The 18,352-nt window shown below is 43.7% G+C and overlaps 1 long non-coding RNA gene across 1 annotated transcript in view; it reads right to left on the bottom strand.

Moving 5' to 3' along the window:
• Positions 1-4,228: 4,228 nt before the first annotated feature.
• The window catches only part of LOC126997173 (uncharacterized), a 56,143-nt gene continuing 42,019 nt past the window's right edge, over positions 4,229-18,352 (bottom strand). The window contains exon 3 of the long non-coding RNA XR_007751922.1: positions 4,229-4,371. This is a non-coding gene — a long non-coding RNA (uncharacterized LOC126997173). The remainder of the gene's footprint in view (positions 4,372-18,352) is intronic.

Consider the following 18,352-nt stretch of genomic DNA (forward strand, 5'->3'; position numbering starts at 1 on the left):
GCATTTCTTCATCTTCTTTCTGGGCCGCCGCCAGTGCTATGTAGACAAGACCTGGCGCCAAAGCGTGGATAGTATTGGTGGCAGTACGCGAAAGCGCATCTGCGACCTTATAACTCTTTCCTGACACATGCTGCACGCAAGTGGTGTATTCCGAGATGTAAGCCAGATGGCGCTGCTGTCTGGCTGACCAGGGGTCGGACACTTTGGCAAAGGCAAAAGTGAGTGGCTTGTGGTCTGTGAAAGCAATTCAATCTTTGCCTTCGAGGAAGTAGCGGAAGTGCCGGAAGGCCAGGTAGAGAGCAAGGAGTTCCCGGTCGAACGCGCTGTACTTGCGCTCCGGGGGTCTCAGATGTCGACTGAAAAAGGCCAGCGGCCATCAGTTACCATCAATAAGTTGCTCCAGAACTCCTCCTACAGATGTGTCGGATGCATCGACCGTGAGAGCTGTTGGTGCGGTACCTCGTGGGTGTACCAGCATCGTTGCCTTTGCCAGCGCCTCCTTGGCGTTTTCGAACGTGGTTGTGGCTGCCTCGTCCCAAATGATCGGTCGGGGGGTTTGAACCGGGAACGGCAAAATCCCTGTTCCCGAGCGGTCGGTGTCTAGAAAAATGTTGCAGTCACGTCTAAAGCGATCTGAAACTTGTCCGAGAGAAAAATTGTAATCCTGAATCGATCGGCACTGCTGATGTGACTGCAAATTTTGCCATGTAGCAGACTTTTTCCAGACCGCTCGGCGATAACTTCTGTCCACTCGACGAGCAGTCTGATGTCCCACATCGATAGGATACGAGCGGTCGCTGACTGATGTGCGCAGTGGGGGATTCTCTCTCGGAGCGCTCGGCGAGCGGTCTTATGCTATATCCGATTAGTACGGATTGGATAACAACGGTCCGCGACGGGTCAGCGACTTTTCACGGACTGCTGCCGACTCATCATGGACTACTTCACGACTCGTCGGAGACTGCATATAACTGCGAACCACTGTCCCCGATCATCACTTGCACCAGACGTTGCATGATCTTGGCGGCTCCGGCAACGAATCGGTGGTGGAAGGTTACCATACCGACGAACTCCTGGAGTCCTTTCAATGTAGTGGGCTCGGGAAACTTCCGAATTGCTTCGACCTTGGATGGATGCGGCACGGCCCCGTGCTGGTTGATGTGATGACCGAGGATAGTTATGAAAGAGAGACAAAACTGGCACTTACCTAGGTTGATAGCAAGGCCATGGTCGTTAAGCCTCTGAAAGAGCTGCTGGAGGTGTTCGTGGTGTTCCTGTCGAGAGCGGCTGGCGATGAGAATGTCGTCGAGGTTGATGAACACGAAGTCAAGACCACGACCCACCCTGTCCATATGGCGCTGGAATGCTTGAACGGCATTCTTAAGGCCGAAGGGCATGCGCAGAAACTCGAAGACCCCAAACGGGGTGATGATGGCAATCTTGGGGATGTCGTCTGGGTGAACCGGTATTTGGTAGTAGCCGCGTACCAAGTCGATCTTTGAAAAGATCTTGGCACTGTCGAGATTTCCCGTAAAGTCCTGGATGTGGGGGATCGGGTACCGGTTGGCTGTTGTGACCTTATTAAGGCGGCGGTAGTTCCCACAAGGTCTCCATCCGCCAGATGATTTCTGAGTCATGTGCAGCGGTGACGCCCATGGGTTGTCTGAGCGACGCACTATGCCCATTTCCTCCATCTTGCGGAACTATTCTTTGGCTTGTAAGAGCTTGTCAGGGAGTAACCTGCGTGAACGTGCGTGGAGCGGCGGCCCAGTGTTGGTGATATGATGCATTAGCCCATGCATGGGTGTGACTGACGTAATGATGTCCGGGAAGTCCGCTAACAACCTGGCATACTCGTTGCTGAAGACGGTTACCGAGCCGAGATGGGACGCGGATCCCTCGGCGTGGTGCAAGCTAAGTGACTAGAATGTTTCAGAATTGACGAGACGTCATCCTTTCACGTCGACAAGCAAAGAGTGTGCCCGGAGGAAGTCAGCGCCAAACATTGGCTGGGAGAAGTCGGCGATGGTAAAGGTCTATGTGAAGCGGCGGGCATGGAAGTTGAGGGGTACCGTGCGGGCGCCGAATGTTCTAATGTTGATGCCGTTTGCGGCTGTCAGGGGAGGACCTTTCCCACCCGGAGCAAGTGTCAAGGCTGCAGAGGGGCAAACACTGACTTCTGCTACTGTGTCAACCAGGAAACGCCGCCCAGAATGACGATCGGAAAGGTAAAACATGCGGTGTTTGTGGCCGGCGGCAATAGCTACTACCGACGGCCGGTCAATGCGTTTCCCGAAAGAGAGCAGGGCAGGCGACATTGACAGGCCGCTGAGCCCCACCTTCGATGATAGAAGCATCACTTATCCTGGTTGGTGGCCTTCGCGGGAGACGTCGTTGCTGTTTCGTCGGTGTAGGCGCCGGTTGGTTGCGTAGCTTTGCGGGCCCTAGGTGCCACGGTGTTGATGACTGCCTCACTTTGTTGTTTGGCGTGCTGCCAGCTGTCGGGGGTCGGTGAAGGCATCATTCGAGAGGAGGAGGCGGGTGTCATCGGGCATCTGCTCGAGAAAAACTTGTTCGAAGAGGAAACAGGGTTTGTGTCCATCCATTAAAGCAAGCATCTCTTTCATGAGTACAGCTGGTTTGGGGTGAAAGAGCTTTAGTGCCATGGTACGTTTACCGAGACCAAAGGTGTTGTTAAGGAGACTCTTGATTCCTTCGCACTTGTTGTTAACGGGTGGCTGCCGGAGGTACTCGATCATGTACCCAGCTGCTTCCTGGTCCATCGCGCCGACCACGTAGTAGTACTTGGTGGCGTCGGCAGTGATCTGGCGTATGTGGAGTTGTGCTTCGGCTTGTTCAAAAGACATGTAGGGCTGTGCAGTCCAGAAAGTGGGTAGTTTGAGTGAAACTGCGTTTTGTTGCTCCTTGCTGTCGTTTGAAGGCATGTCGAAATCCAAAAAGGGCCGTTTTTGGATTCACCGGGGTCACCACTGTAGAGGTTCTGATAGAAAGGAGTACAGGAGCGGTGCAGTTTACTGGACAACCTGTACAAGGAGACTGTGTGGACTTGCTGGTGGTGAAGCGAATTCTGGCCGAACCAGCGACACGGCTCAGCAGGTCTCCTAGCGTAGGTTGATTCGTGTGCTCGAGCTCCCTGGCGGTGAACGAAACCTTGGTGGTGAGAGAGCTCGAGCTTGGTAAGCGACGGTTCGGTACCTCAGATATGAGCCGTCACACATAAACGATCATATCAAAATATCTTAACATAGCCGTCACACATAAACGATCATATCAAAATATCTTAACATTATTGTTAAGATACTACATTTTGCTTGCTTTAAAGTTTTCGAACAAACTTGTCGCCTATAGTCGGTTCACCCGAGTCTGAAGTGAGCATTATCGCACAATGGCAACCTACAGCCACACGGCGTGTCCGATTTCGTGGATACTGTATTCTAGCCTACGCGTAGTAAACTGTCGACAGTGTCAATAATATGCAAGCAGCAATAACAAATACCGTCAGTTATAGTCGATTTCGAGTTAGAAAAATATTAGTAATGTCGCAAATAGCTGTTTTATTAATATAAAACCTGCTAATTTTCTTGGTTGGGGGCAGCATCAAGGCTGTTTAATAAACATAATAAGCGATCTTGTAAACTAACAAAACAGCTATTTGTGACATTATTAATATTTTTAACTCATGATCGACCATAATTGACAGTATTTGTTATGCTGCCTGCATATTATTGACACTAACGACTGTTCACTATGCGTAGGCTAGCATACAGTATCCACGAAAGCGGACACACCGTGTGACTGCAGGCTGCCGTTGCGCGATAATGTTCACTTCAGACTCGGGTGAAGCGACTATAGCACCAACACCGTTGTTATTTGAGTATTAAACTATATTTTAGGTAAATAAACATCAGACTAAGCAGGTGAAGTAATTTATTTTCTATCTGCCATACTCACATTTTAAAGAGTTAACGTATTTTAAAAATCACAAAACCCAGTAACATGCTCTGTTACAAACCTGAAAAAAGCATATAGGCTGCCAGGATTTGTGCAGTAAAACACACTGGAAAAAAAAAAAAAAATATATATATATATATATATATATATATATATATATATATATATATATATATATATATATATATATATATATATTCATAAACTTTTATTTTAAACAATGTGTAAGAAATTACTACAATAGAATTACAGTATTCTTGGTCGTGTCCGTTTTGTTTTCATAAAGTGGTAATTTGGAGAATCTGCTATTCAGAAGACTGATGACTTAACCGTAGCATTCTCAAGGCAAAAGACTACCATTGCTACAAGTTCGCCTGTTATGAGTAGTATGAACATTCCCTGAAATGAAAAAAAAAAAATTTGTTAATATATATATATATATATATATATATATATATATAGATATATATATATATATATATATATATATATATATATAGAGATATATATATATATATATATATATTAGAGAGAGAGAGAGAGAGAGAGAGAGAGAGAGAGAGAGAGAGAGAGAGAGAGAGTTTTTTTTTTTTTTTACAGCAGAAGAAAACAATAATGAGAAAATAAGCCCGCTACTTGCTGCTCCTAAATAGAGTAGAGTGGACAAAAAGAGAAATCAATTTCGGGAGGAGAGGTGTCCTGATACCCTCCTCTCGAAAGAGTTCAGGTCGTAGACAGGAGGAAATACAGATGAGGGAAGATCGTTCCAGAGTTTACCAGAGTGAGGGATGAAAGAGTGAAGATACTGGTTAACTCTTGCATAAGGGGTTTGGACAGTATAGGGATGAGCTTGATCAGAAAGTCGTGTGAGGCGAGGCCGCAAGTTAGCAAGTTCAGAAGAGCAGTCAACGTTAAAATATCGATAGAAGATAGAAAGAGAGGCAACATCGCGACGGAATTTAAGAGGTAGAAGACTATCACTGATAACACGAAAAGCCTTAGACTCCACTCTGTCCAGAAGAGCTGTGTGAGTGGAGCCCCCCCACACGTGAGATGCATACTCCATACGATAGATAGATAGATAGATAGATAGATAGATATATATATATATATATATATATATATATATATATATATATATATATATATATATATATATATATATATATATATATATATATATATATATATATATCAGTGGTGGGAACCGATCACTTTTTTGCTGTTCCGATCCCCGATCATCCGATCACCTTGGGGAACTGATCCGATTACGATCATCCGATTATTTTTTTAAATACTGCTTTTCTGATCACCATTCCGATCATCCGATCATTAAAACTTTTAATAATTATTGTTATTTTTTAAAATAATAATTAGGCCTAGGTGTTCTTTAAGTAATAATTTCAAATAAGCAATAACTTAATTATTTCCTTATAAATATCTCTATTTTTCCTCTTTCTTTTGTTATATAGGACATTATAAAGAAAAAAGTTAACTTCTTATTTTAGGCATTTATATAAGTCTTCCCTTTTTATTCAGTTTCTGAAAGTATGAAAAAGGAATTATGTTCGCTATTTTAACTATTGTTTGAAGTTGATTTAGATTTTTTAACAAATATTTGTCAATTTTTTAATATTTTATCATCGATATTTAGGAAATATTTTCTACTATTCTATAAAAAAAACGAGTGATAGTGAGCATTAATCGCCTATCCTTCCTGATTAAATAGCTTTTTGAATAAAAGATATTGGTCCATAAATAAATTAGTTACAAGAAGAACATAAGCAAGTAGGAGGAGTAGATAGGAAGACACCTACCGAACGGGCGTGAGCTACTCCCGGTGAGGATATATGGGAATCGAGGAGGGTGCTGAAGCCCTTCAAAGACCCTTCCCATGTCCTCACTAACCGTTTCCCTTTTGTCTCATCAACACCAGAGAGCAGCTCAGCATGCTCTCAAAAGACAGTTCCTCTCTCTTTCTACACCACACTACATTCACACAACACACACACCTTTTCCCAAAATTCAAAATTCAAAATGGCTAACGAAAACACTGCCTCGGAGTCCCCGCCTGGGGGGGGCATCAATTCCCCCTGGGAGGACTCCCCTTTTGGCTGCCGACTTGAGAGGTGTCCTGATAACTCCTCGAACCTCCTCCTTATCAATTTCTGCAACATTCGCGGTCGTCGTCCTAATTCTCATTCTGTGGAACACCATCTCTCCTCCTCTAAACCTCACCTTCTCTTCCTCACCGAAACACAGGTTTCTAAAGCTACTGACAGCAACCTCTACTCTGTTCCCTCCTACTATCTCTATCCTAAATTTCAATCTAAAGCTCGATGTTGCGCCTACGTGCGCAACGACATCACTTGACTCGACCTTGACTCTTCTGAATTTTCCACCATCTGGCTAAGACTTCATTGTCATTATATTACTAAATACATCTGTGCTGTTTATCTCTCGCCTAACTCTACTAACTATGTAAAATTCTTTGACTATTTGAACTCTAAAGTGGAGCACATCTTGACTCACTCTCCCTTTGCTGAAATCTCCATCTTGGGAGATTTCAATGTTCACCACCAGCTTTGGCTTTCATCCTCTTTCACTGACCAGCCTGGTGAACAAGCCTACAACTTTGCTCTCCTCAACGACCTAGAGCAGTTGGTTCAGCACCCTACTCGTATTCCCGACCGTCTTGGAGACAGGCCCAACAGTCTAGACCTCTTCCTTACCTCTAATCCTTCTGCTTACTCTGTCAAACTGTTTTCTCCGTTGGGCTTCTCCGATCATAACCTTATTTCTGTATCCTGTCCTATCGCTGCTGTACCTCTGGACCCACCGAAGAGGCGATGCTTCTGGCATTTTGCTTCAGCTCTGTGGGACGACCTGTGCATGTACTTTTCCGATTTCCCGCGGAATGATTACTGCTTCCAGGAGAGAGACCCCTCTGTGTGTGCTCAGCGCATCACAGAGGTGATTGTTTCTGGAATGGAGATATAAATTCCACGTACTTTCTCTACTCCTCATGCTAAAAAGCCTTGGTTTAATCATGCTTGTTCTCGTGCTATTAAAGATAGAGAGGCAGCTCACAAAAGGTTCCAGAGCATTCGAACTCCCGCTAACTTTGATCTTTACATTTCAGCCCGGAATCGTGCCAAATCTATTCTCCGACTTACCAAAACTTCTTTCATTAATAGAAAATGTCAACACCTTGCTTCTTCTAATTCTCCCCGTGACTTCTGGCATCTAACCAAAAATATCTCCTCCAATTTCACTTCTTCCTCTTTCCCTCCTCTCCTTAACCCTGACGGCAGCACTGCCGTCTCATCTGTCTCTAAGGATGAACTCTTCGCTCAAACTTTCTGTAAGAACTCCACCCTGGACGATTCTGGGCATATTCCTCCTACTCATCCCTCCTCTGACTCCTTTATGCCTGTTATTAAGATTCTTCCAAATGATGTTTTCTATGCCCTCTCTGGCCTCAACTCTCATGGACCTGATGGAGTGCCTCCTATTGTCCTTAAAAACTGTGCTTCTGTGCTGACACCCTGCCTAGTCAAACTCTTTCGTCTCTGCCTATCAACATCTAACTTCCCTTCCTCCTGGAAGTATGCCTTTGTACAGCCTGTGCCTAAGAAGGGTGACCGTTCCAATCCCTCAAACTACCGTCCTATAGTTTTACTTTCCTGTCTATCTAAAGCTTTTGAATCAATCCTTAACCGGAAGATTCAAAAGCACCTTTCCACTTCTAACGTTCTATCTGATCGCCAGTATGGATTCCGCAAGGGGCGTTCTACTGGCAATCTTCTTGCTCTCTTAACTGACTCTTGGTCATCCTCTCTTAGCCGTTTCGGTGAAATTTTCTCTGTTGTGCTAGACATATCGAAAGCCTTCGGTAGAGTTTGGCACCAGTCTTTGCTTTCTAAACTGCCCTCTTTCGGATTCTATCCCTCTCTCTGTTCCTTTATCTCCAGTTTCCTTTCCGGCCGTTCTATCTCTGCGGTGGTAGATGGTCACTGCTCTTCCCCTAAACCTATCAACAGTGGCGTTCCACAGGGCTCTGTCCTATCACCCACTCTCTTCCTGTTATTCATCAATGATCTTCTTTCCATAACAAACTGTCCTGTCCACTCATACGCCGACGACTCCACTCTGCATTATTCAACTTCTTTCAATAGAAGACCCTCTCAATAAAAAGTACACGACTCCAGACTGGAGGCTGCAGAACGCTTAACCTCAGATCTTGCTATCATTTCCGATTGGGGCAGAAGGAACCTTGTGTCCTTCAATGCCTCAAAAAACTCAATTTTTCCACCTATCAACTCGACACAATCTACCAAACACCTATCCCCTATTCTTTGACAACACTCAGCTGTCACCGTCTTCAACACTAAACATCCTCGGTCTATCCTTAACTCAAAATCTCAACTGGAAACTTCATATCTTCTCTCTCGTTAAATCAGCTTCCTCGAGGTTGGGCGTTCTGTATCTTCTCCGCCAGTTCTTCTCCCCCGCGCAGTTACTATCCATATACAGGGGCCTCGTCCGCCCTCGTATGGAGTATGCATCTCACATGTGGGGAGGCTCCACTCACACAGCTCTTCTGAACAGAGTGGAGTCTAAGGCTCTTCGTCTCATCGGCTCTCCTCCTACTACTGATAGTCTTCTACCTCTTAAATTCCGCCGCGATGTTGCCTCTCTTTCTATCTTCTATCGATATTTCCACGCTGATTGCTCTTCTGAACTTGCTAACTGCATGCCTCCCCCCTTCCCGCGGCCCCGCTGCACACGACTTTCTACTCATACTCATCCCTATACTGTCCAAACCCCTTATGCAAGAGTTACCCAGCATCTTCACTCTTTCATCCCTCACGCTGGTAAACTCTGGAACAATCTGCCTTCATATGTATTTCCTCCTGCCTACGACTTGAACTCTTTCAAAAGGAGGGTATCAGGACACTTCTCCTCCCGAAATTGACCTTTCTTTCGGCCACCTATTTTGATTATTTTTTGGGAGCAGCGAGTAGCGGGCTTTTTTATTGTTATTGTTTTCTTTTTTTTGTGTGCCTTTGAGCTGTCTCCTTTGTTGTAAAAAAAAAAGTTTTGATTATAATTGAGCCGGTGTTGTGTCATTTGCCATCCAAGTATCCTAAGACATCCCATCCTGATCTGCGCATGCAGGCAACCCGATGCTTACAAACACAGTGTGTTGATATCGCAGTTTGTCCAGGCAAGATGGCTACAAGACAGCATGGCAGCTTTTATGGGAAAATGGCCAAATCCAAGGATGACATGGATCCCATAATTCAGATAGCCTGCCATTAAATGGAGAGAATCCAAGAAACATGACCATCATTCAGAAGAGAGTGTACGTTATCTCATTTATCGCATTTACTGACATACAAGGTTTCAGGTTACCTCATTTATCACATTTGCCGACATAGAAGGGGTGTAGGTTATCTCATTTTTCACAATTACTGACATACAAGGGTAGGCGGTGGCTGAATGATTAGCGTGCGGGGCCAGCATTCCTCACGCCATGGACAACGTCGATTCGAATCCCCACGCTACTACATGGGATCTTTTTGTCACCGCCGAGTGGCTTAAGACTACCCACATGCTGGCCAGAAGATCACCCATCAACCCGGACTCTAGAAGAAACCGTTCAAGCGAATCAAAAATGAGTTCCGGAAGGCAGCATGAGCTAACCATAGCTATATAGCGCCACTATAAAAAAAAACTGCCTGCGTCATGACGGGCTTGGGCCGACCACCAGGCCCCTGAAGAAAGTCTATCGGCGCTATAGGCTGAGATGTAAACAAAATCAAAAAGTTACCTCATTTATCACATTTACCGACATACACGTATTCCCGACCGTCTTGGAGACCGGCCCAACATTCTAGACCTCTTCCTTACCTCAAACCCTTCTGCTTATTCTGTCAAACTGTTCTCTCCGTTGGGCTCCTCCGATCACAATCTTATTTCTGCATCCTGTCCTATCGCTCCTGTACACCCTCTGGACCCACCGAAGAGGCGATGCTTCTGGCATTTTGCTTCAGCTCGGTGGGACGACCTGAGGATGTACTTTTCCGATTTCCCGTGGAATGATTATTGCTTCCAGGATAGAGACCCCTCTGTGTGTGCTCAGCGCATCACAGAGGTGATTGTCTCTGGAATGGAGGCATACATTCCTCGTTCTTTCTCTACTCCTTACGCTAAAAAGCCTTGGTTTAATCACGCTTGTTCTCGTGCTGTCAATGATAGAGAGGTAGCTCACAAAAGGTACCAGAGCCTTCAAACTAATGCTAATTATGAACTTTACATTTCTGCCCGAAATCGTGCCAAATCTATTCTCCGACTAACCAAAAATTCTTTCATTAATAGAAAATGCCAAAACCTTGCTTTCTCTAACTCTTCCCGTGACTTCTGGCATCTAGCCAAAAACATTTCCTCCAACTTCACTTCTTCATCGTTCCCTCTACTCCTCAGTCCTGACGGCAACACTGCCGTCTCATCTAGCTCTAAGGATGAACTCTTCTCTCAAACTTTTTCTAAAAACTCCACTCTAGACGATTCTGGGCATATTCCTCCCACTCATCCCCCCTCTGACTCCTTTATGCCTGTTATAAAGATTCTTCAAAATGATGTTTTCTATGCCCTCTCTGGCCTCAATCCTCAGAAGGCTTATGGACCTGATGGAGTGCCTCCTATTGTCCTTAAAAACTGTGCCTCCGTGCTGTCACCCTGCCTGGACAAACTCTTTCGCCTCTGCCTGTCAACATCTACCTTTCCTTCTTGCTGGAAGTATGCCTTCATACAGCCTGTGCCTAAGAAGGGTGACCGCTCCAATCCCTCAAACTACCGTCCTATAGCTTTACTTTCTTGTCTATCTAAAGCTTTTGAATCAATCCTTAACCGGAAGATTCAAAAGCACCTTTCCACTTCTGACCTTCTATCTCAGTGTTATTCACTAATTTTTGCAAGAGAGCCACTTTGGTTAAACACATTGATTTAGAGAGCCGCAGCTACTGCGCGGCCTAGAGCTAGACGTGTCGCTGATGTTTCCCGTATTAGACACGTATGATTTCGCGCGGCCTAGAACTACGTAGACGTGTCGCTGATCAGTTTTCCTGTAGAAGACACGTATGATTTATGTACGACTAGGGCAGGGATGTTAGAATGTTATCGCTTACTGTGACTTTGTCTTCCATCTCACCTCATGAAAATATATATCTTTCTTGATAAATTATTAAATTATTTTCTATGTATTTTTTTTTTATTAATTAATTTATATATTTTTCGAGAGCCGTGAATTGAGTCATTGCGAGCCGCCAGCGGCTCGCGAGCCGCGCTGGACATTTCAAAAGCCTTTGATAAGGTCTGGCACAAATCTTTGCTTTCCAAACTACCCTCCTACGGTTTCTATCCTTCTCTCTGTACCTTTATCTCAAGCTTCCTCTATGACCGTTCTATTTCTGCTGTGGTAGACGGTCACTGTTTTTCCCCTAAACCTATTAATAGTGGTGTTCCGCAGGGCTCTGTCCTATCTCCCACTCTCTTTCTGTTGTTCATTGATGATCTTTCCAAAACGAACTGTCCTATCCATTCTTACGCCGATGACTCTACTCTGCATTACTCAACTTCTTTTAATAGAAAACCCACCCAACAGGAACTAAATGATTCCAGGATGGAGGCGGCAGAACGCTTAGCCTCAGACCTTACTATTATTTCCGACTGGGGCAAGACGAACATGGTGTCCTTCAACGCCTCAAAAACACAGTTTCTTCACCTATCCACTCGACACAATCTTCCAAATAACTATTCCTTATTCTTTGACAACACTCAGCTGTCACCTTCCTGAACACTAAACATCCTCGGTCTATCCTTAACTCAAAATCTCAACTGGAAACTTCATATCAATTCTCTTACTAAATCAGCTTCCTCGAGGATGGGCGTTCTGTACCGTCTCCTCCAGTTTTTTCCCTCCCGCACAGTTGCTATCCATTTACAGGGGCCTTGTCCGCCCTCGTATGGAGTATGCATCTCATGTGTGGGGGGGCTCCACTCACACAGCTCTCTTGGACAAAGTGGAGTCTAAGGCTCTTCGTCTCATCAGCTCTCCTCCTTTTACTGAGTCTTCTACCTCTTAAATTTCGCAGCCATGTTGCCTCTCTTTCTATCTCCTATCGATATTTTCATGCTGACTGCTCTTCTGAACTTGCTAACTGCATGCCTCCCCCCCTCCCGCGGCCTCGCAACACACGACTTTCTACTCAAGCTCATCCCTTTACTGTCCAAATACCTTACGCAAGAGTTAACCAGCATCTTCACTCTTTCATCCCTCACGCTGGTAAACTCTGGAACAATCTTCCTTCATCTGTATTTCCTCCTGCCTATGACTTGAACTCTTTCAAGAGGAAGGTATCAGGACACCTCTCCTCCCGAAATTGACCTATCTCTCGGCCACTCCTTTAACTCTTTATAAGAGCAATGAGTAGCGGGCTTTTTTCACATTTGTTACCTTTTTTTTATGCCCTTGACCTGACTCCTCTGCTGTATATATATATATATATATATATATATATATATATATATATATATATATATATATATATATATATATATATATATATATATATATATATATATATATATATATATATATATATATATATATATATATATATATATATATATATATATATATATATATATATATATATATATATATATATATATATATATATATATATATATATATATATATATATATATATATATATATATATATATATATATATATATATATATATATATATATATATATATATATATATATATATATCAGAGCTGGGCACTTCCGATCATCAGTCCGATGGTCCAATCTTCCGATCTGATCGGAACAGCAATTGGCGATCGGAATGCAAAGATTGGATCATTTTTGTAAAAGGTAATCGGACTGTGGAGATCGGAAATTCACAAACTAACTTCCGATCAACGATCACAGAAAAAAAAAATGTGGCCAACGTTGTCATGGCAACCTCACAACTCACTTCTTACAAATATCTTTACACACGTTCCTAAAAAGTTACTTCAATAAGCGTCTTTATTTATAATATTAAGCGATAATAATTGATCGTCAATTTATTTAATCAAGGTAAGGTATCGTGAATGAGAGGCGCAGGCGCAAAGTCGCTTTATTTGCTTGTTACACGACGCCATGACAGTGGTGTGAGCTGCAGTGGTGGGCTTTCCGCTCACTCCAGTAACCGAGTGGCCTGCCCCAGTTGCCAGTTATGCATTTTCTGCTGCAGTGTTACCACCCTCTAATGGCGGAAGCGTCAGTTCCTTTTCCAGAAACCAAGGAGACCAAAGCTAAAAGGGGAGGCTTCGCCCCGCCTCGACCCCCCCCCCACACATTCTTAACCGGGGGGGTGGGGGGGCGGCTTTGCCTCCCCTCGACCCCCCTACCCACCCGTCAGGCTCCCCCCGCAACTAGAGGAGGATGAAGGAGGTCTCGCGAGACGGCGCAATATGCCGCCCAGACCACGGCACCAAACTTAACGCCCCATACCCCTCCCATCCAAGAACTTATCTAACCTCTTCTTGAATGTATCTATCGTGTTGGCGCTTACCACAAGATTTCTACTTTTGTTCCACTCATCCACCACTCTGTTGGTGAACCAATTCTTGTCTATGTCTTAGTTGAACCTGAACTTATCCAACTTAAACCCATTGCTACATGTCCTACCCGGTGTTTTGTCATCTGTCATCCACGAATCCGAAGACATTCCATCCGATCTTCGCATGCGCGGGCTTTGTTTCCAAACAGTGAGTGGATGAATTGCGACACGGTACCGAGTCTTTGTGGACTGCCTATCGCGATACGTCCCACCTTTTTATCTTTTTGAAAGTAAATGATGACATATGTTTTGAATTTGAAAATTGCTTGAAATATGAAAGTTTCTTCTGCACCCCTTGTATGTCAGTAAATGTGGTAAATTAGATATCCTACACCCCTTGTATGTCGGTAAATGTGATAAATGAGATAACCAACACCCCTTGTATGTCGGTAACTGTGATAAATGAGATAACCTGCACCCCTTGTATGTCGGTAACTGTGATAAATGATATAACCTGCATCCCTTGTATGTCAGTAAATGTGATAAATGAGATAACCTACACCCGTTGTATGTCGGTAACTGTGATAAATGAGATAACCTGCACCCCTTGTATGTCAGTAAATGTGATAAATGAGACAGCCTGCTCCCCTTGTATGTCGGTAAAAGTGATAAATGGGATAACCTGAACCCTTGTATGTCAGTAAATGTGATAAATGAGATGATCTACATCCCTTGTATGTGGGTAAATGTGATAAATGAGAACCTACACCCCTTGTATGTCGGTAAATGTTATAAATAAGATAACCTACACTCTTCTGATTGATGGTCATGTTTCTCTGATACGTACTCTTCATTTAATAGTAGGTTATCTGAATTATGGGGACAATGTCCCTTCTTCCTGCACCCCTTGTATGTCAGTAAATGAGATAACCTGCACCCCTTGTATGTCGGTAAATCTGATTACTGAGGCAACCTACACCCCTTATATGTCGGTAAATGTGATAAATGAGTTAACCTGCACCCCTTATATGTCGGTAAATGTGATAAATGAGATAACCTTCACCCCTTGTATGTCGGTAAATGTAATTAATGAGATACCCTACACCCTTTGAATGTCGGTAAATGTGTTAAATGAGGTATCCTACACCCCTTGTATTTTTTTTTTTTACAACAAAGGAGGCAGCTCAAGGGCACACAAAAAAAGAAAACAATAATAAAAAAAAAGCCCGCTACTCGCTGCTCCTAAAAAAGAAACAAAAGAGGTGGCAGAAAGCAAGATCAAATACGGGAGGAGAGATGTCCTGATACCCTCCTCTTGAAAGAGTTCAAGTCGTAGGCAGGAGGAAATACAGATGAAGGAAGATTGTTCCAGAGTTTACCAGCATGAGGGATGAAAGAGTGAAGATGCTGGTTAACTCTTGCATAAGGGGTTTGGACAGTATAGGGATGAGCATGAGTAGAAAGTCGAGTGCAGCGGGGCCGCGGGAGGGGGGGAGGCATGCAGTTAGCAAGTTCAGAAGAGCAGTCAGCGTGGAAATATCGATAGAAGATAGAAAGAGAGGCAACATTGCGGCGGAATTTAAGAGGTAGAAGACTATCAGTATGAGGAGGAGAGCTGATGAGACGAAGAGCCTTAGCCTCCACTCTGTCCAGAAGAGCTGTGTGAGTGGAGCTCCCCCACACATGAGATGCATACTCCATACGAGGGCTGTATGAAGGTATACTTCCAGCAGGAAGGAAAGGTAAATGTTGACAGACAGAGGCGAAAGAGTTTGACCAAGCAGGGTGTCAGCACGGAAGCGCAGTTTTTAAGAACAATAGGAGGCACTCCATCAGGTCCATAAGCCTTCTGAGAGTTGAGGCCAGAGAGGGCATAGAAAATATCATAATGAAGAATCTTAATTATAGGCATAAAGAAGTCAGAGGGGGATGAGTAGGAGGAATATGCCCAGACTCGTCCAGGGTGGAGTCCTTACAGAAAGTTTGAGGGAAGAGTTCAGCCTCAGAGATAGATGAGACGGCAGTGTTGCCGTCAGGATTAAGGAGAGGAGGAAAAGAGGAAGAAGTGAAATTGGAGAAGATATTTTTGGCTAGATGCCAGAAGTCACGGGAAGAATTAGAAAAAGCAAGGTTTTGGCATTTTCTATTAATGAAGGAGTTTTTGGTTAGTCGGAAAATAAATTTGACACGATTCCGGGCACAAATGTAAAGATTATGGTTAGCGGGAGTTCGAAGGTTCTGGTACCTTTTGTGAGCTGCCTCTCTATCTTTGAGAGCATGAGAACAAACGTGATTAAACCAAGTTTTTTTAGCATGAGGAGTAGAGAAAGTACGTGAAATGTATGGCTCCATTCCAGAGACAAACACCTCTGTGATGCGCTGGGCACACACAGAGGGCTCTCTATCCTGGAAGCAGTAATCATTCCACGGGAAATCGGAAAAGTACATCCTCAGGTCGTCCTACCGAGCTGAAGCAAAATGCCAGAAGCATCGCCTCTTCGGTGGGTCTAGAGGGTGTACAGGAGCGATAGGACAGGATACGGAAATAAGGTTGTGATCGGAGGAGCCCAACGGAGAGAACAGTTTGACAGAGTAAGCAGAAGGGTTAGAGGTAAGGAAGAGATGTAGTATGTTGGGCCGGTCTCCAAGGAGGGAACATTGGCCTTAGGAAAGAGCAAGTCAAGTTAATAAAAAAAAAAATATTAACTCTGTTCTTAAATGAATGCAGGTTTTCAAAGCTTTAACAACATGATTTGGAAACTTCCACAATTTAGCTATACATGGGAGAAAGCTTCTAGAAAATTGGGAAGTATTAAAACGTACAGCTGAAAATGCTAAATAAGCCTAGTAAACGAGACTGAAGAAAAGATGGAGGAAGTTTAGAATGTAGAGGATGGTTATGATTGCTAAAGAAATTATACAACAGAGTAAGAGAGCCAACAATGCGGCGACGTTCATGATTAATATCTAGATTAGGTAGCAAAAACTTGATCTGATTCTGTTATTCATCAATGATCTTCTTTCCATAACAAACTGTCCTATCCACTCATACGCTGACTACACCACGCTGCATTAATCAACATCTTCCAACAGAAGACCCTCTCAACAGGAATTACAAAACTCCAGACTGGAAGCTGCAGACCGCTTAACCTCAGGCATTGCTATCATTTCCAACTGGGGTAAAAGGAATTTTGTGTCCTTCAATGCCTCAAAAACACAATTTTTTTCACCTATCAACTCGACACAATCTTCCAAACACCTATTCCCTATGCTTCGACAACACTCAGCTATCACCTCCTTCAGCACAAAACATCGTCGATCTATCCTTAACTCAAAATCTAAACTGGAAACTTCACATCTCCTCTCTCACTAAATCACCTTCCTCGAGGTTGGGCGTTCTGTATCGTCTCCGCCAGTTCTCCCCCGCACAGTTGTTATCCATATATATATATATATATATATATATATATATATATATATATATATATATATATATATATATATATATATATATATATATATATATATATATATATATATATATATATAGTGGAGTAGACCACTCCCGGTGAGGTATATATGGGAAGCGAGGAGGGTGCAGAAACCCGCCAGAGACCCTTCCCATGTCCTCCCTATCCGTTTCCCTATTGTCTCATCAACATCAGAGAGTAGTTCACTGTGCTCCAAGAAGACAGATCCTCTCTCTTTCAACACCACACTACATTCACATATCATACACACCTTTTCCCAATTTTTTTAAATTCAAAATGGCACAAATACGCAAAGCCTCGGAGTCCCCACGTGGGGGGGACCACAAACTCCCCCAGGGAGGACTTCCCTTCTGGCTGCCGACTTGAGAGGTGTCTTGATAACTCCTAGAACCTCTTTCATTTCAATTTCTGAAACATTCGCGGTCCTCGCTCTAATTTTCATTCTGTGGAACGCCATCTCTCCACTTCTAAACCTCACCTTATCTTCCTTACCGAAACACAGGTTTCTGAGGCTACTGACAGCAATCTCTACTCTGTTCCCTCCTACTATCTCTATCCTAAATTTCAATCCAAAGCTGGATGTTGCGCCTACGTGCGCAACGACATCACTTGCTTTCGTGCCCACAACCTTGACTCTTCTGAATTTTCTACCATCTGGCTAAGAGTTCATTGTCATTATATTACTAAATACATATGTCCTGTTTATCTCTCACCTGACCCTATTAACTATGTACAATTATTTTACTACTTGAACTCTAAAGTGGAGCAGATCTTGACCCACTCTCCCTTGGCTGAAATTTCCATCCTCGGAGATTTCAATGTTCACCCCCAGCTTTAGCTTTCATCCTTTTTCACTGTCAAAGAAAGATGTGTGAGTGGAGCCTCCCACACTCGAGATGCATACTCCATACGAGGGCGGACAAGGCCCCTGTATATGAATAGCAACTGTGGGGGGGAGAAGTTGAGGGAGGAGTTGAGATTTTGAGTCAAGTATTGACCGAGGATGTTTAGTGTTGAAGAAGGTGACAGCTGAATGTTGTCGAAGAATAGGGGATAGGTGTTTGGAAAATTGTGTCGAGTTGGTAGGTGGAGAAATTGGGTTTTTGAGGCATCGAATGACACAAGGTTCCTTTTACCCCAATCGGAAATGATAGCAAGGTCTGAGGTTAAGCGTTCTGCAGCCTCCAGTCTGGAGTCATGTAATTCCTGTTGAGAGGGTATGCTTGTGAAAGAAGTTGAATAATGCAGAGTGGATTCATCACCGTA

Source organism: Eriocheir sinensis, chromosome 11, assembly GCF_024679095.1.
Source record: "Eriocheir sinensis breed Jianghai 21 chromosome 11, ASM2467909v1, whole genome shotgun sequence".
NCBI lineage: Eukaryota > Metazoa > Arthropoda > Malacostraca > Decapoda > Varunidae > Eriocheir > Eriocheir sinensis.